The sequence below is a fragment of the Eptesicus fuscus genome, chromosome 7 (assembly GCF_027574615.1).
Source record: "Eptesicus fuscus isolate TK198812 chromosome 7, DD_ASM_mEF_20220401, whole genome shotgun sequence".
Classification (NCBI taxonomy): domain Eukaryota; kingdom Metazoa; phylum Chordata; class Mammalia; order Chiroptera; family Vespertilionidae; genus Eptesicus; species Eptesicus fuscus.
Window position 1 is genome coordinate 1240456 of NC_072479.1, and position 20192 is coordinate 1260647.

The 20192-nt window shown below is 42.9% G+C and overlaps 2 pseudogenes; one reads left to right on the forward strand and one right to left on the reverse strand.

Annotated features, from left to right (window-relative positions):
- The first annotated feature begins 66 nt into the window (after nt 1-66).
- LOC103304597 (60S ribosomal protein L18-like) lies at nt 67-15389 on the forward strand (annotated as a pseudogene).
- Nucleotides 15390-15558: 169 nt separating this feature from the next.
- On the reverse strand, nt 15559-16070 carry LOC103304596 (SNARE-associated protein Snapin-like; annotated as a pseudogene).
- Nucleotides 16071-20192: the final 4122 nt, after the last annotated feature.

Genomic DNA, 20192 nt, shown 5'->3' on the forward strand with positions numbered 1-20192 from the left:
TAGGCTGAGAGAAGACTAGGAGAAGGAAGTTGAGGCCTCCACTTCAGAAATGTTACATTCTACAGTATGTTAGAATTCTCAGCTTGGTGAGGAGGGGAGGGAGGAAGGGAAAATCACCTCCAAAACTGACCAGAAATTTGGAAAAACTACAATGAATGCCCAGACATTTGTACTGATCACTGCAATTTCGTATTTATTGCATTCTACTCAAGTCTCAAAGGACCTCTCAGACAGGAAGCACTGCTCCTGATGCTTCCCCAGATTTATCAGGTACTGCTGAGTGACAGGTACAATCACAAAGGGGAGGGTGGTGAAATCAAAGGTCCTCTCCTAGGTTTGAGCAGTGTAAAGTCTGGAGAGAATGGCAAACGTGATGAACGTTATGTGATAGATTTTGGAGTCTGGGTACTTTTCTCCCACCTCTCGCTCTCTTTATTCTGGTAGTTTTAATAACCTGTTTTGTTTTTATAAGGCAGCATTTTTTTAAAAAAAAATCCAACTTCTTAAAGAAAATGTATATTTCAGTGTATCTTTTATGAATCAACTACTTCAAAATACTTCATCTTCTAATATTCCCCCACCCTCACCTCACCTCTGCATAGAAACAGCTCCAAAGTTTGTAGTTTTGCTCCTTTATTACCTGGAACTATTAATGATTTAAAATTCATCCTCAAATTGTACCGTATATTTTAAAGAGCAGAGGGTAGATTTTGGTGTGTTTCTAAAGCACAGCTACTCTGTAGATATTCTATTAATAGGCAAGATGTAAAGGGGTGACAAGCCACTGTGGAATTAATCACATAACCTGAATTGGACATTTTCCCGTTTTTCTTCATTTCCTCACATATCAGTTTGACTTTCCACACTTGCCTCTCTTTTATTAAAGGGTTACTGCTTTCCTTTAACATTTGTTTCGAATCCATTATATCCTGACTGTTCTTTCCCCACCTTCTTTTTCCTGGTTTTCCTCGTCTTTTCATTCTTGCCTTTATCTTTTATGATTGTTTAACCTTTTTACCTGGCCTCTTGTCACTAGCCAGCTTCGTAATAGTGCCTCGAACAGTTAACAATACTAGAAAGCATGTTTTGGTTACTCTAGTATGTTTGAATGCTGGTTACAATCCTCCCACCTCCACTTGAAGGCTACTCTGTTGTCCTCTTCCCTCCTCCACAATCCTGTAAGTCAGCGATTTTCAAGCGATTTTCAATCTTTTTCATCTCATAGCACACATAAACTAATTACTAAAATTCTACGGAAACCAAGAAATATGTTTTTTGTTTATCTGACAAAAAATATTTAATTTTGATTTATTTACAAAAACAATAGTAATAGTAATTACCTACCCTTTTTGCTCCAAAGTGACTTTAAAAAATCAGGTGTCTAGCCCTGGCTGGTTTGGCTTAGTGCAGTGGTCTGCAAACTGCAGCTCGCGAGCCACATGCAGCTCTTTGGCCCCTTGAGTGTGGCTCTTCCACAAAATACCACGTGCGGGCACGCACATACAGTGCGATTGAAACTTCGTGGCCCATGCGCAGAAGTCGGTTTTCGGCTCTCAAAAGAAATTTCAATTGTTGTACTGTTGATATTTGGCTCTGTTGACTAATGAGTTTGCCGACCACTGGCTTAGTGGATAGAGTGTCGGCCTGTGGACCGAAGGGTCCTGGGTTAGATTTCGGTCAAGGGCATGTACCTCGGTTGCAGGCTCCTCCCTAGCCTGGGCCCTGGTCGGGGTGCATGCAGGAGGCAACCAGTCCTTGTGTTTCACATTGATGTTTCTCTCTGTCTTTCTCTCTCTCTTCCACTCTCAAAATCAATGGAAAAGGTGTCCTTGGGTGAGGATTAAAAAAATAATAATAATAAAAATCAGGTGTCTATACTTGTGTAAAAGAATTTGTGGTACCAAGAATTAACCAATCATATGCAACTTTATTATGTGATGTGACCACTAGGGGCCCAGTGCACGAATTCGGGCACCTTGAAAGGAACTGTGGGCTGAGAGGCTGCGGTGGGCACAGGGGTGGGTCTCGGCCCATCCTCCACGCCCCCGCCCGGCCCCTCCCGCCACGGCCCCTGGTCCCCTGTCTGCCGGCAGCCCCGCTCGCGCTGCCGCCGCTCCCACACCCTGATGGTGCTGGCCCTGCTCGCACCCACTGAGGGCGCAGAGCAATTGGGGCCAGCACCAGCAGCGGGTGTGAGCAGGGCCGGTGCTATCAGTGGGTGCTACCCCAATCGCCCCTCAGGAGCAGGGGGAGGTGGAGAAGCCCTCAGGGGCAATCAGGGCCAGCAGCCACCGATCACACCCGCTGATGGCGCCAAGTGATCAGGACTGGCGCTGGGCACCGGCAGCCGGTGTGAGTGGTGGCGCCGGCTGCAGTGGGTGCAAGTGCCTGGCGGGACCATGGCGCGTGGGAGCAAAGAATTTTCAGTAACCACCAGAGGCTTGCTCTGATGACAGTGACCGGCGCCTCGCCTTGGTCTGGTGCCCCCGCTCACCTCCACCATCCCGCCACGGCCAATGCCCACCATGTTCCACACACGCCCCCTGGTGGTCAGCACATGTCATAGTGACCAGTTGTTCCAGTTGTTCTGCTGCTTGGTCTATTTGCATATTAGCCTTTTATTATATAGGATATATTTATGGCTCAAGGCAGGGCATTCACACCAGACAGCTATCATTGTGTTGGCTGTTGTCATTTTCTTTGACAATCTAAGGGAAAAGAGGTCAGTGCCTATGTAGTCAGGTATAGCATGTTTTAAGAATTCTTGTGCCACACCAGAGTGCCCCTGTGCTGCTGTAAATCAACAAATCTGTCTTGGAACTGGAGGTGCCCCCCTGGTGGTGGTCACAGACTTCTCTCTGTCTCTTCCTGTGCACCTTCTTCCCCTGTGAGTGATTTGCCTTCTACTTTTTTCTTCTAAGGGCCACTTCTCAGTGTTCATATGGATAGGCACATCAACTTTAGACTTCTTTCTTTCTATATATCTCTAACTCTGGTTCAGTTTCTGTAGTTTTTGCTTGGTTTCCTCACTGTACTCTCCACTCACCCCAGCTTTCATCCACAGTCTGGAACCAATTCTGGTCCGAGCAGCTAATGAGTGTTACATGTCTTGGGTCTGGCTGAAAGTGTGGCCTCCATGTTCCCTGAGTTTGGGTTCTAACTAGAATCTCACAATTTGACCCCTGCCTCTGCCTCTATTGGAACTGATATCCTGAATCTTTGACCCTGCTTTGAACATTTGTCCCACCTTTCTCTTGGGACTTAACAGCCTCAGATCTGTTTTCTGACTGTGTTTCTGGCCTAACCTCCTGGAATCTAGATTACTGACCCCTGTACCTAGATGTTAGACACTCGCCCCACCCCACTTTCTTTCTTCCTTTGATTCAAACTAGTGTCTTTCTCCTAGTTTTTTCCAGCCTGGCCAATTTTTTCACCCTCTAAACATTAGTTGTATTATATTCCTTAAAAACATACACAGCTCTTCCTTTCTTCCCTTTCTCTCTCTTGCTTCTTTTCTGTTTGTGAGCTACTGCCACTGAAAGTGCCATGAAGCAGTTCTCTCTTTCTGGTCCTGGGAGTCCATGTCAGCCACAACAGACTGAAAGGTTGGGCACAGGTAGCCCAAGAGCAAGGACATCTACCTAAGGCTGTTGATCAAGCTGAACAGGTTTATGACTGTATGAACCAATTCCATGTTCAACCAAGTGGTGCTGAAGAAGTTATTCATAAGTAGCACCACCCAGTCACCTCTGTTTCTTCCCCTGATGATCCGAAGAATGAAGCTTCCTGGCCAGGACGGCAAAACCACTGTGGTTGTAGGGGTGATAACCCAGGATATGTGTGTACAGGAGGTGCTCAAACTGAAGGTGTGTGCACAGTGTGTGCGCAACCCTGGGAACCCACTCTTCAAAACCAGGGGCAAGATCCTCACCTTGGACTAGCTAGCCTTGGACTCCCTCAAAGACTGTGGCACCATCATGCTCTCTGGTTCTCCAGTGCCAAGAGATGTATAGGCATTTGGGAAAGGGCCAGGGAACACCAAGTTCGAACCCAGTGTGTACTCTGAGGGCCAAGAGTTCCAGTTGTGCCAGAGGTATTGGCCAGCCTTGACTATAAAAACTAACCCTAAATCCTGCCTTCTTTTTTTAAAAAAAGTATTTTTATTGACTTCAGAGAGGAAGGGAGAAGGAGAAAGAGATAGAAACATCAATGATGAAAGAGAATCATCTATCAGCTGCCTCTGCACATCCCACACGGGATCAAGCCCACAACGTGGGCATGTGCGCTGACTAGGAATTGAACCATGACCTCCAGGTTCATAGTTCAACGCTTAACCACTGAACCATGCCAGCCAGGCGATCCTTTCTTCTTATTACTTAAAAAAAAATAATTCTTTATTGTTGAAAGTATTACACATGTCTCCCTTTCCCCCTCATTACCCCTCTCCATCCTGTCCTTGCCCCCTGCCCCAGGCCCTCACTGCCCCATTCTCTGTGTCCATGGGACATTCATATATGCATATAAGGTCCTTGGTTGATTACCTCCCACACACCCACCCTCCCCTGCCTTCCCTCTGAGATTCTGCACTCTGTTCCATCTGTATGTCCACTCACTTTAGAGAAGTGTCTATTTAGGTCCGTTCCCCATTTTTTTAATTGGATTGTTTGTCTCTTTCTGTTAAGCTGTATGAGTTCCTTATATATTTTGAATATTAACCCTTTATCAGATGTATCATTAGCAAATATATTCTCCCATACAGTGGGCTCCCTTTTCATTTTGTTGATGGTTTCTTTTGCTGTGCAGAAGCTTTTCATTTTGATCTAGTCCCATTTGTTTATTTTCTCCTCAGTTTTCTTTGTCCTAGGAAATCCTATCTAATAAAAGAGAAACATGCAAATTGACTGTACCTTCACTACACCCACAAGCCACATCCACCAGCCAATCAGGAGCGCGTATGAAAATTAACCCAACCAAGATGGTGGCAGCCACAGAGCTGGAGCAAGCAGGAGGCTTGGGTTGACCCCGGTGATGGAGGAAGCCAAGCTTCCCGCCTGTCCTGGCCTGCCCTGGCCTGCCCTGGCCTCTGCTCAAGGCTACAAAGTTTCAATTATAGAAGATAAATAAATCCCAAATACCTGCTTCCAGCCAGCCCTGGACTATGCTTGGGTTGCCGGGGGGCGTGGCTGGCCTGTAAACCACCACAGGCCCCTCACCCAGGTCGCCCCATGCCCCAAGGGAACCCCCACCCTGATCTGGGACACCCTTCAGGGCAAACCAGCCAGACCCACCCGTGCACCAAGCCTCTATCCTATCTAATAAAAGAGTAATATGCAAATTGACTGTCACTCCAACACACAAGATGGCTGCCCCCATGTGGACACAAGATGGCCACCACAAGATGGCCAGCAGGGGAGGGCAGTTGGGAGGGACCAGGCCTGCAAGGGCGGGCAGTTGGGGGTGATCAAGCCTGTAGGGGAGGGCAGTTAGGGGTGACCAGGCCTGCATGGGAGGGCAGTTAGGGGCAAACAGGCTGGCATGGGAGCAGTTAGGCATCAATCAGGCTGGCAGGGGCGTGGTTAGGGGGTGATCAGGCTGGCAGGCAGAAGCAGTTAGGGGCAATCAGTAAGGCAGGCAGGCGAGCAGTTGGGAGCCAGCAGTCCTGGATTGTGAGAGGGATGTCCGACTGCGCGTTTAGGCCCGATCCTACCTAAACGGGCAGTCGGACATCCCTCGAGGGGTCCCAGATTGGAGAGGGTGCAGGCAGGGCTGAGGGACACACCCCCCCACCGTGCACAAATTCATGCACCAGGCCTCTAGTGTATCCATAAACATATTGCTACAAGAGATGTCTGAGATTTTGCTGTCTATGGTTTTTTCTAGGATTTTTATGGTTTCACGGCTTACATTTACATGTAAGTCCATTCTTTTATCCATTTTGAGTTTATTCTTGTGTATGGTGTAAGTTGGTGGTCTAGTTTCCCAAACCATTTATTGAAGAGAATATTTTGAATCTATTGCCTCCTTTGTCAAATAATAATTTAGTATAATGGCTTGGGTCAATTTCTGTTACATTGATTTATGTACCTGTTCTTGTGCCAGTACCAGGCTGTTTTGAATATGGTGGCTTTGTAATATAATTTGGAATCTGATATTGTGAGTCCTCCAATTTTGTTTTTGTTTCTCAAGATTGCTAGAGCTATTCAGGGTCTTTTTTCATTCTATATAAATTTTTGGAGTATTTGCTCTAGATCTGTGAAATATGCTGTTGGTATTTTAATAAGGATTGCATTGAATCTGTAGATTTCCTTCGGTAGTATGAACATTTTAATGATGTTGATTCTACCAATCCACGAACATGGCATATTCTTCCCCTTGTTTATATCTTCTACTATCTATTTTTTTAATGTCCTGTACTTTTCCAAGTACAGGTCTTTTACCTCCTTGGTTAAGTTTATTCCTAAGTATTTTAATTTTTTGTTCCAATGATAAATGGGATTGTTTGTTTAGTTTATCTTTCTGAGAATTCATTATTGGTGTATAAAAAAGCCATTGATTTTTGGGTATTGATTTTGTATCCTGCAACATTGCCAAATTTATTTATTAAACCTAGTAGTCTTTTGATGGAGTCGTTAGGGTTTTCTATGTACAGTATCATGTCATCTGCAAATAATGAGAGTTTTACTTCCTCCTTTCCATTTTAGATGCCTTTTATTTCTTCTTTTTGTCTGATTGCTGTGGCCAGGACTTCCAGTACTATGTTGAATAAGAGTGGTGAAAGTGGACATCTCTGTGTTGTTCCTGTTCTTAGGGAAAATGGTTTTAATTTTTGCCCATTGAGTATGATGTTCGCTGTACGTTTGTCACACATGGCCTTTATCATGTTGAGATATGCTCCTTCTATTCCAACTTTGCTGAGAGTTTTTATCAAAAATGGGTTTTAGATTTTGTCGAACGCTTTTTCTGCATCTATTGATATGATCATGTAATTTTTGTCTTTCTATTTGTTTATGTGATGTATCACGTTTATTGATTTGTGAATATTGTACCAGCCTTGCATCCCTGGAATAAATCCCACTTGGTCATGGTTTATGACCTTTTTAATATATTGCTGGATCCGATTTGCTAATATTTTTTGAGGATTTTAGCATCTATGTTCATCAGGGATATTGGCCTGTAGTTCTCTTTCTTTGTAGTGTCTTTATCTGGTTCTGGAATTAGGATAATGCTAGCCTCATAAAAAGACCTTGGAAGTGTTCCTTCCTATGGATATTTTGGAATAGTTTGAGAAATATAGGTGTTAATTCTTCTTTGAAAGTTTGGTAAAACTCCCCTATGAATCCATCTGGACCTGGGCTTTTGTATGCTGGGAGTTTTTTTTATTTCTGCTTCTATATCCCCAGTTGTTATGGGCCTATTCAGGTTTTCTGATTCTTCCTGATTCAGTTTTAGAATATTGTATTTTTCGAGGAATTTGTTCATTTCATCCACATTGTCCAACTTCTTGGCATATAATTTTTCATAGTATTTTCTTAAAATCATTTGTATTTCTGTGGTATCAGTATTTACTTCTCCATTTTCCTTTTTTATTTTAATTATTTGGGCTCTCTCTCTTTGTTTCTTGATGAGTCTGGCTAATGGTTCATCAATTTTGTTTATCCTTTCAAAGAACCAGCTCTTGGCTTCATTGATTTTTGTATTGTTGTGGATTTTTTGTACTGTTTTTGTTTATTTCTGCTCTAATCTTTATATCTTTATTATTTCCTTTCTTTTACTTACTCTGGGCTTTTCTTGTTGTTCTCTTTCTAGTTCTTTAAGTTGGAGGGTTAAATGGTTTATTGTTGATTTTTTTTTTCTTTTTTAGGTAAGCCTGTAGTGCTATGAACTTTCCTCTCAGGACTGCTTTCCTATGTCCCATAAATTTGGGGTTGTTGTGTATTCATTTCTATTTGTTTCTAGGAAGTTTTTTTTTATGTCTTTCTTGATCTTGTTGGTAACCCATTCATTGTTTAATAACATGATATTTAGCCTCCATGTGTTTGAATGTTTTTTTGGGTGTTTCTACTGTTGTTGATTTCTAATTTCTTTCTACTCTGGTTTGAGAAGATGCTTCATATGATTTCAATCATCTTGAACTTATAGGGACTTGTTTCGTGTCCTAGCATGTAGTCTATCTTTGTGAATGATCCATGTGCACTTGAGAAGAATGTATATTCTGCAGTTTTGGGGTGAAAGGTTCTATAACTGTCAATTAAATCCATCTAATCCAGTGTGTCCTTTAGAGTCACTGTTTCCTTGTTAATTTATGTCTAAAAGATCTATCCAGTGAAGTCAGCAGAGTGTTAAAATCTCCTACTATGATTGTTTTGTTATTGATCTTTCCCTTAAAGTCCTCTAGAAATATTATATATATATATATATATATATATATATATATATATATATATATATATATATATATATTCAGGTGCTCCTTTATTGGGTGCATATATGTTTACGAGGGTTATAGCCTCTTGTAAGATAGATCCTGTTAGTATTATGTAGTGACCTTTGTTGTCTCTTGTGATGGAGTTCATTTTGAAGTCTATTTTGTCAGTTATGTGTATTGCTACTCCAGCTTTTGTTCTATTTCCATTTGCATGGAAAATGTTTTTCCATCCCTTCACTCTCATCCTGTGAGTGGGTCTTCTGTAGACAGCATATAGGTGGGTCATGTTTTTGTATCGATTCAGCTACCCTATGCCTTTTGGTTGAAGCATTTAATCCATTAATATTTAAGGTTATTGTTGATAGGGACTTATTTATTGCCATTTTAATTCTGTATGTCTAGGTTTCTCTCTCTATTTCTTCTCATTACAGCAGTCCCTTTAGTATTTCTTGTAATGCTGGCTTGGTGGTGATGTACTCCTTTAGTCCTTTTTTTTTTGTCTGGGAAGCTCTTTATTTCACCATCTATTTTGAAGGGTAGCCGTGCTGGATATAGTAATATTGGGTTCAGATCCTTGCTTTCCATTATCTTGAGTACTTCATGACAGTCCCTTCTGGCCTATAGAGTTTCTAATGAGAAATGAGGTGTCAGCCTTATGGGAACTCCTTTGCTTTTCTATTGCTGCCTTTAAGATTCTCTCTTTGTCTTTAATTTTTGGCATTTTAATTATGATGTGTCTGGCCATGGGCCTGTTTGGATTCTTCTTGCTTTGGGTTCTCTGTGCCTCCTGAACTTGTGTGACTTTTTCCTTTACCAGCTTGGGAAGTTTTCTGCCATTATTTCTTCAAACACCTTCTCTGTCCCTTTGTACCTTTTTGTGTCATCTGGCACACCTGCTATTCGAATATTGTTACATTTCACATTGTCCCACAGCTCCCTTAAGCTGTCCTGTTTTTTATTTATTTTTTCTTTTTCGTTCTCTGATTAAGTGATTTTTTTCCACCCTGTCTTCTAATTCACTGATGAGATCCTCAGCTTCCCTAATCTGCTGTGTATTCCTTCCAATGTGTTCTTTATTTGTGCTATGTCATTTCTGTTTTCATAGTTACTATATGTTTTCTAATGCTGTTGAGCATCTTTACCATCATTATTCTGAACTCTGTATCAGATAAATTTCTTATCTCCATATCATTTATCTGTTTTTCTGGAGAATTCTCTTGTTCTTTCATTTTGGGGTTGTTTCCTTGTCTCTTCATTTTGGCTGCCTATTTTGGTTTGTGGCTTTGTATTAAGTAGATCTGCTACACCTGTTAATCTCTAGTGCAGGACAGTGTCAGACACTGTTTCTAATTAGAGCAGGTGAAGACTCAAAACCTCCAGAGACCACCTCTGCTACAGACAGATAGGATTTTGTCTTCAATTGCCTCAAGCAATCATCCATAGGTTTGGCAAGAGTTTTTTTTTCTTTTGTTTTCGTTTTTTTAAAATAAATCTTTATTGTTCAGATTATTACAGGTGTTCCTCTCCTCCTTCCCCCAGCTCCCCTCCACCCGGTTCCCACCCCATTCCATGCCCTTACCCGCATTGTCCTCATCCATAGGTATAAGATTTTTGTCCAATCCCTTCCCACACACCCCACACCCCCTTCCCCCGAGAGTTGTCAGTCCACTCCCTTTCTATGTCGCTGATTCTATTATATTCACCAGTTTATTCTGTTCTTCAGATTTTTTATTCACTTGATTTTTAGATTCACTTGTTGATAAATATGTATTTGTTGTCACTTTGTTGTTTATAATTTTTATCTTTACCTTTTTCTTCCTCTTCTTAGAGAATACCCTTCAGCATTTCATATAGTACTGGTTTGATGGTGATGAACTCCTTTAGTTTTTTCTTGTCTGTGAAGCTCTTTATCTGACCTTCAATTCTGAATGATAGATTTGCTGGGTAGAGTAATCTTGGTTGTAGGTTCTTGCTATTCATCACTTTGTATATATCTTGCCACTCCCTTCTGGCCTGCATAGTTTCTGTTGAGAAATCAGCTGACAATTGTATGGGTACTCCCTTGTAGGTAACTAACTGTTTTTCTCTTTCTGCTTTTAAGATTCTCTCTTTGTCTTTTGCCCTTGGCATTTTAATTATGATGTGTCTTGGTGTGGTCCTCTTTGGATTCCTCTTGTTTGGAGTTCTCTGCACTTCTTGTACTTGTAAGTCTTTTTTTCACCAGGTAGCAGAAGTTTTCTGTCATTATTTCTTCAAATAGGTTTTCAACATTTTGCTCTCTCTCTTCTTATGACACCCTCATAATTCAGATGTTGGTACGCTTGAAGTTGTCCCAGAGGCTCCTTAGACTATCTTCATATTTTTTTATTCTTTTTTTCTTTTTGCTTTTACAGTTGGGTATGTTTTGCTTCTTCGTATTTCAAATCTTTGACATGATTCTTGGGATCCTCTAGTCTGCTGTTGGATCTCTGTATATTATTGTTTATTTCAGTCAATGTATGCTTAATTTCTGATTGGTCCTTTTTCATACCCTTGAGGGTCTCACTAAATTTCTCAGAGGTTTCTAGAAGATTCTTGAGTAACCTTATTACAGTGGTTTTGCACTCTATATCCAGTATTTTGCTTTCATCCATTTCTTTCATTTGTGACTTGTTTCTTTGACTCTGCATTTTGGCTGCTTCTCTATGTTTGTTTCTATGTACTCAGTAGCTGCTTAGTCTCCTTGAGTTGATAGAGTGGCCTTGTGTGGTTGGTGTCCTATAGGGTCCGGTGTCTCAGCCTCCCCAGTCACCTGAGGGGAATTCTCTTGTTGCACCCCTTTGTGGGCTGTTTGCACAGTCTTGTTGCTATTGGTATCACTGGGAGGAATTGAACTCCAGTCCAGTTGGCTGTGGTGACCAGCTGTGTCTACACTGGAAGGTCTGTTGCACAGGAGACACCCTTATGGAGCAGGACTTGCTTCAGTGGGGCTTTGGTGCTCACCGAGTCTGCCCCTTGAATGTGTCTCTTATGGATGTGAAGAGTTGTAATCCAGTATGGTCTCACTCTAACCACTGGGTACACTGGCTCTTGAATCTCCAAGGAGGTGCAAGGTCAGCCACTGTCTGGAGCTGCCCAGCAGGAGCTACAGAGACATCTGCAGATTCCTCCTCTTTGTATGGGGTTTGGAAGTGCCCAGACGAGGCCCAGCTGTGAAGCAAGGCCACTGCTGCTGCCAGGTAGTGGGCCTTCTTTTGGAATCTCTGGGGCTCTCTGACCCAGCTGCAGTTCCTTTTAGGCAAAAGAATAGGCCATTCATATGCAAAAGCCTCTGTGCACAGCTTGGTTGGGGTTGTAAATTGGGTGGGGTGGGGTCTCTGGGAATCACCAGGGTGGAGCAAACAGTAATGGCTGCGCTGAACCAGAGAAGTCCTTGGTTTCTGCGTCCCGTGCCCCCCTGCAGGAACAATGATTGCTGTGAGCACCTCTAAGAATAAGCTGCCCTTGCACTCCTGTCTTGATGCCAGACAGTCCAGTTTCTCCCTGTGTGTGCCTGGGTCCCCCAGAGTCTCACCCGGAACTGAAGTTCAGAGCAAGCGGGAACTTGTATCTCCCTCCTGGTTTAAAGAGCAGCACTTCCAGATGCCAGCACTTTCTGCGCCACCACACCTCTTACCGGTCTCAATGAGCTTTCTTCACTTCTCTATTTGTGGAACTTCCTCTAAGCCAGATTTCCTACCGTTCTGGGTGGTTAATTATCCTGCCATTTATTTGTGGATGTGATGTGGTTGTGAGAGGCCGCCATCTTGGTTTCTCCTCAGCAAGAGTTTTTTTTTCAACAGGGTGGGGCAAATGCTTCTGTCTGGATGCTAATTGTTATTCTCAATCTCTTAATGGCCTCAGCAACTCCACACCATGGGGCAAGGTGTTTTCCAATAGGGTGGATCAATTGTCTTCCCCCCAGGCAAGGTTGCCTGTATAGCAAATGTCTGCATGAGAAAGATGACTTCCACAGCATGAGGAAATGATTCAACACAGGAAACTGGGGTGTCTGCCTTGGGGTATCTGCCTTCTGTGCTCTAACCACAGAGCCCCCAATCATGGCCTCTGCTCACACAGCTCCAGTCCATTCTGCCCTCCCTCTCCCGGAGCACAAGGTGGATGGCTGCACAGGGAATTTTGTGCATTGGCCCTTTAAGAGGGTGCCTGCATTTCTAGTCTCTGTCCCTGGAAGACAGCAACCCTGCTGCTTTTCACAGCCAGATGTTATGTGGTACCCTTCTCAGTTCTGGTGCTCTCTGCTGGGGGGACCAGCTTGGGGGTTAGATTCCAGAGTCCTCAGTGACAACCCCCCACAGCTGAGATATCTTTCCAGAATTTCAGTGGTTGTCTATGGGATCCCTGGCAGCCCTTTCACACCTCTGTCCCTCCTACCAGTCTCTATGCAGTCTCCACTTTTGGTCCTTGGTTATAGGGTTCTCTCTAGCAAGTCTTCTGTTGATTATTCAGGAAGTTTTTCTGTCTTTTAGTTGTAATTCTAGTTTGGTCCTGTGAGGGTGTCCATGCAGCATCCACTTATTGTGTTGCATTTTTAATCTCCTTTTCTTCTTATTAAAAATATTTTGAACTCTGGGGAAAAAAATGATTGCCAAGAAGCAATTCTCTTTCATATATACATTCTTCAGTTCCATATTCTCTTCTAATTAAATGGTTTTGATTTGAAAAAATACACAATAAATTCTCTGATCCCACAGATTATCTTGAAGATAATATGTCAAGAATCTTAAAAGGACAATCTAGATTTGGTTTGGACCTTACTTATCAAGTAGAAGATAGAATTTTAAAAATATATATATATATTTTAATATATTTTATTGATTTTTTACAGAGAGGAAGAGAGAGGGATAGAGAGTTAGAAACATCGATCAGCTGCCTCTTGCACACCACCTACTGGGGATGTGCCCGCAACCAAGGTACATGCCCTTGACCGGAATCGAACCTGGGACCCTTGAGTCCGCAGGCCGACGCTCTATCCACTGAGCCAAACCGCTTTCGGCTTAAAAATATTTTTTAATGTACTGATTAGAGAGAGAGAGGAAGGGGGAAAGAGAGAGACAGAGAGAGGCAAACATTTGTTTGTTGTTCCACTTATTTATGCATTCATTGGTTGATTCTTGTATGTTCCCTGACCAAGGATTGAACCGGCAACCTTGGTGTCTCAGTTGGTGTTAACTAACCAATTGAGCTACCTGGCCAGAGCCAAATATGGAATTTTTTATTCTGGAAATTTTGAACAGTTTCTATAGGAAATCGTTAAAGTCAATGGAAAAACTAGAAATCTTGGGAATGTTGTTCACTTTGAATGCTTCAAGAATAAAATCACGGTTGTTTCTGAGAAACAGTTCTCTAAAATACATTTAAAATATCTTATCAAGAAATACCTTAAGAACAGTCTTAGTGCTTGGTTTCATGTAGTTGTATCTGACAAAGAGACTTCGGAACTTCATTACTTTCAGATTAGTCAACATGAGGATGGATCTGGGTCTGGACTAGGTTAAGCAACCCTTTATAGGGCTTTGCATATTAATAAAACAAATGAAATGCATGAGGGGAAAAAACATCTAGAAATGGAATTTTAGCTTATCAGTGAATAAAAAACATAGCATTCTGTAAGTTAAGCTTCTCTTTTTCTAAAATTTTATTTTATTGTTTAAAGTATTACACATAGTAGTACATATATCTCCTTTTTACCCCCATTGACCTTGCCCCAGCCTCCCCTACCCCTTGTCACATGCCCTCATCCCACCCCCCAGTGTCTTGTGTCCATTGGTTGTGCTTATATGTGCTTCTATCTCTTATTTAAGTGTATGCTGTTTACACGATGCTGGCTATCTTTTGATAGTTTTTGTAAGCAGTACTTAAATAGCTTATAGGTAGTGGAATTTTTCCAGGAATTTCTGAAATGTATTGCTTTTACAAATGTCCTCAGGTTAAAGTATATAGCATTGTATAGGAAATAATAAAGTACAGTGTGGGTATAACTTTATATAATAAAATATTTTTAAAATAAAAATATAATTAGTTTGGCTAATCAGTTTTGCTTATTAATTAATGTTGCAAAAACATTTATACAGTTGACCCTGGAATAATACAGTTTTGAATTGAGCAGGTCAACTTAGATGTTGATTTTTTACAATAAATATATACAGTACTATACATAAATTTTCTTTTCCTTATGATGTTCTTAATAACATTTTTTTCTCTAGGTAACTTTAATATAAGAATGGAGTATAGCCCTACCAGTTTGTCTCAGTGGATAGAGCGTCGGCCTGCGGACTGAAAGGTCCCAGGTTCGATTCCGGTCAAGGGCATGTACCTTGGTTGCAGGCACATCCCCAGTAAGGGGTGTGCAGGAGGCAGCCGATCGATGTTTCTCTTTCATCGATGTTTCTAACTCTCTATACCTCTCCCTTCATCTCTGTAAAAAAGCAATAAAATATGTTTTTTAAAAAAGAATAGAGCATATAATACATATAACATACAAAGCATGTGTTGACTATGTTATTGGTAAGGCTATCAGTAGTTAAGTTTTTCTGGAGTCAAAAGTTAATACTCAAATTTTCTACTATGCAGAGGGTCAATGCTCCTAATCCCCAAGGGTTGTTCAGGGGTCAACTGTACTTTGCAAAATATACAGTAATTTCAGCTATGATGGGATTTATATAGGTTTCTGGAGGATATGAGAAACTAACCACTTTTTTTTTTCTTTTAATGTTTAAGCATTTATTGAATTAAATGGTTCTAGCAAGATTGCTACTGTGTTCAAGCCAGTAAAACCCACAAAGGAGGGTATATGGGTCATTCCCATTGGCTTTGCCTGCTCTTTCCAGGTCCTCCATGTAAACAGGAAAATGAGAAGTCACAAGTAAAGGACATGCTGCTGAGGACTGAACAACCGGCCATGCAACAAGAAGCCCCTCCCTAGTTAACTAGGCTTGAGGGTAGAGGTGGGCCTTGAGTATGTAGCTTTCTTGGAAGGAGGCAAGACTATAATAAATCCTCTGAGTACATACATTTCTTTGGTTTCCCATAAATGGGTAAGACTTTTAAGTGCTTCACACATAAAACATAGGACTATTTTGATGTCCCAAGGTTTATAGGGTGTCCTGGAGGAAATGAGGCAGCTGGAAAAATAGTACCTGTGCTATTTGAAGCCATGGGATTATCTTCTGGCCTGTTGCTTGGAAACTAAGATGGTAAGCTTCTGAATCCAGCATTGCCCTTTTCTGGGCTGCTTCCTTGGCAATACTGTGGTTATAGGCCTCAGTGGTTCTTGAGCATTCTGTAGAATGTTGTTGATGGAGACAGCTTGTTCCTGGGCATTTAAGTCATTAAGTAGCTTCGCCACCTAGGAGTAGAGATCCAGGGCCACTTTCTGACCCACATTGATATGACACAGTTTGGTACATAGTTTGTCAATTTGCTCCTGCAGCTCTACCTGCCTTTCTCTGACTCCATGGATGTGAGAGTGAGAGTCAAGCTGCTGCAAGGCAAGTTGCAGGAACTCAAGGAGTCCCTCAACAAAGAGGTTGTAACCTGTGGACCGCCCATCAGCCATTGGGGTCCCTGTCCCGGACACAGTGATGGAACCAGGCCCCATCATCATGAACTACCCTAACACCAGGTAACAGCTTTTTATAAAACAGTTCTTTGGAAAATACATAGCAAGTTTCAAATGATCAGCTACAAACATTCATAACCTGATTTATTTGAACCTTGGAAGGGATGGGACACATAAAAATGTGGCTTCTTTCATAATCACGCTAACTAGGACTACAATCCAAATCTAATTATTCATCCAGTTTTCTCTCTACTGGGTTATGCTGCTTCACCCTTCTAGTTAGATTGCCCCTTCTCTCTTTTTGCCTACCAGCCTGACCTGGATACTCCTTGTTTCAGTCCCAGAATCAAATTGGAGCTGGAATAGAATATAACCTTGTTTTCTCACTTTAGTTGCCTGTGTATAACTGAAGTTTAGGTACCCCACAAATTCTTGACACACTCTCACATACAACCTTCTTTTCTTATTAAAGAGCTGTATTCCATAATGTACCTATTCCCAAAGCCAGGCTAATTCACTTTCTACAACTTCTAAAAATTTAAATTAGCCTGGCTTTGGGGTCAGAAAGTGGGCCTGGATCTCTACTCCCAAGTGGAGAAGCTACTTAATGACTTAAATGCCCAGGAACCACAGCTGGGGTGGCATCCTCACACCATATTTGGCATAAAGAAGATTATTGCACATAGTTAATTTAGCACTCAAGGGGGAAAATAAAAAGAAGCAGAATATTTTCTACCATGGGCATTCTCTTTGCTACCTGACTCAACCTCACCAGAGTTTATTGCCCACTAAAGAATTCTTTTTTAATTTTATTCTAGAAACTTCATGTATGAACCAGTTCTCTTGTTGCCTCTGGGTTGTTTAGTCCATGTTTATGCTGTGCTGTTCCAAAATTTCTCTCTAAATTTCTGAAGTGTTCATTTCTGGCCTATCTTATTGTGGCATCTCTTTTTGTTCTTGATGCCAGATCAAATAGCTTTGTAGTATCTCAATTTTCAGTGCCACTCAGAAGTTGTTGAATCTTTTTTTAAAATTGATTTTTAGAGAGAGAAACTTCGATGTGAGTGCTGTCTCTTTCACACCCCCTACCAAGGATTGAGCCCGAAACCTGGACATGTGCCCCGACCAGGAATTGAACTGGCAACCTGTCAGTACAGAGAACAATACCCAACCAACAGAGACACACCGGCTAGGGCAAGAAGGTGGCTTCAATGGTGAATTTTACCAAACATTCAAAGAAGAACTAACACCTATCCTGCTCAAATTATTCCAAAAAATTCAAGAGAAAGGAACACTTCCAAGCTCTTTTTACGAAGCCAGCATTATCTAATTCCACAATTAAATAAAGGCACTACAAAGAAAGAAAATTACAGGCCAACATCCTGTAATGATGAACACAGGTGCTAAAATCCTCAACAAAATATTACCAAATCGCATCCAGCAATATTTTAAAAACATACACCATGATAAAATGGGATTTATTCTGGGGATGCAAGGCTGCTCTAATATTGGCAAATCAAAGAATCTGAAAGATAAACACCACATAATCATATCAATAGATGCAGAAAAAGCATTGGACAAAATCCAGCACCTTTTTTTGTTAAAAACTCTCAGTAAAGTGGGAATAGAGGAATCATACCTCAACATAACTAAGGCCATATATGATAAACCTATAGCCAACATAATACTCAATGGGCAAAAACTAAAAGTGTTTTCTTTAAGAACAGGAACAAGGCAAGGGGGTCTGCTTTCACTACTCTTATTCAACACTAGTGGCCCGGTGCACGAAGTTCATGCACATTAAAAGGAATTAATTAGAAGAAATATTTTAATATTTCTATTTGCCCTTTCTCTATAATAGAAACATCAGAGATGAAAGAAAATAAATCTTCCTCCTGTCAGAGTCTGGGGTGCACTGTGGGACCCAGAGTCAAGTCCCTGCCCACCTGCGTGTGCCTCGAAATCGCATAAGACCCAGACCCAGCTGGCCCTACCCCCATCAAGCCCTGCTGCGTTGGGGGAGGCACAGCCTCAGTTCCCCTGTCAAGCTCCACCATGTGGGAGGTGCAGCCTCAGGTCCACCGTCAAGCCCCACTGGGTGGGGGGTGCAGCCTCAGGTCTCCCGGCGCACGCCGGGCAGGGGGTGCAGCCTCAGGTTCCCTGGCACACCCTCAGGTCCCCTGGCCCGGTGCCGGGGCAAGGGGCATGGCTTGAGGTCCCAGGCCCAGTACCAGGGCAGGGGGCACAGCCTGAGGTCCCCCAACCCGGCTTGCTGCCACGCAGCCTCAGGTCCCTGCTGATTGCTCATTATGGGAACACCGCCTCCGCTGTGGGCGCAGCCATCTTGTGATGGCGTGAGGATTAATTTGCATATTACATCTTTATTATATAGGATAGTACTAGAAGTCCTAGCCATAGCAACCAGACAAGAGGAGATAAAAGGTATTCAAATTGGAAAGGAGGAAACAAAACTTTCATTATTCTCAGATGACATGATATTGTACATAGAAAATCCTAAATAATCCACCAGGAAGGTACTAAATTGAATAAATGTATTTGGCAAGATAGCAGGATACAAATTAACATCCAGAAATGAATGGCATTTTTATACACCAACTAGAGGCCCGGTGCATGAAAGTTGTGCATGGAGTGGGGTTTGTGAGCCCAGCCTGCACCCTCTCCAATCTGGGACCCCTCAGGGGATGTCCGACTGCCGGTTTAGGCCCGATTCCACAGGGATTGGGCCTAAACCGGCAGTTGGACATCCCTCTCACAATCCAGGACAACTGGCTCCTAACCTCTCACCTGCCTGCCTGCCTGATTGCTCCTACCTTGCCCCCCGGCTGGCCTGATCACCCCTAACCTCTCTGCCTCCTGCCTGATTGCCCCTAACTGCCTCTGCCTCACCCCCACCACCATGGTTTTGTCCGGAAGGAAGTTGGACATCTGGAAGATGGCTGGTTGACCCGGTCTAATTAGCATATTACCCTTTTAGTAGTATAGATAGATTATATAGGATAGGATTGCTTAAATAGGGGAAAAAGCCTTTTTCAGCAGGAGGAGATACTCTTGGCAGGCAAAAACACATAATCCCTATATCTGGACTGATAGCCAGCCATATGCACTATAATGCCAAACGGGTCATTAAAAAATTGAATCACTTTCTTACACCTTACACAAAACAGCTGTTGCCCTTAAAACCCCTCCTCAGCCCTCACCTTAGGTTCTTCCTCCGCAGTTCACCCAGATTTGGTTCTGATTGGTCAGTTTCTATGCCAGTCGGCATCAAAAGCTCCGCCTCCTAGGCAGCCATTGGCTCCTCGCAATTCACCCAGATTTGGTTCTGATTGGTTGGTTTCTGTGCCAGTCAGCATCTCCGGGCCTATCTCGGGGCCTGATCAGAGAGACAGGGCTGATCAGCAGCCACCGCAGGCTGCTGGCAAGGCCGGGAGAGAGAAGCAGGATCTGATTATCCTGCTTCTCTCTCCCGGCCTTGCCAGCAGCTGCTGCCTGACGGCTTAGGCCCACTCCCCCCCAATAGGGAGCGGGCCAAAACCGTCAGTTGGACATCCTTAGCGTTGCCACGGAGGCAGTGGAGGCTCCCACTACTGCTGCTGCACTCGCCAGCCCTGAGCCCAGCTTCTGGCTGAACAGTGCTCCCCCTGTGGGAGTGCACTGACCATCAGGGGGCAGCTCCTGCATTGAGCATCTGCCTCCTGGTGGTCAGTGCGTGTCATAGTGACTGGTCATTCCACTGTTGCGCTGAAACCAGCTCTCCAACATCCCCCGATGAGTTCTGGATTACGAGAGGGTGCAGGCCAGGCCGAGAGACCTCACTGGTGCACGACTGGGGCCGGAGAGGGATGCAGGAGATTGGCCAGCTGGGGAGGGATGATGGGAGGGCTACAGGGTGTGTCTGGCCCATCTTGCTCAGTCTTGATTGACTGCAAGCTAACCTACTGGTCAGAGCATCTGCCCCTAGTGGTCAGTACATGTCATAGTAAGCAGTTGAGCAATCTTTGCATACATTAGCATATTATGCTTTGATTGGTTGAATGGCTGACTGAACGACCGGAAACTTAGCATATTAGGCTTTTATTACATAGGATGATGTAAATATATCATAACAGAGGCTGCATGGTAAGGCCTAAGATGTCCCCTCTATTA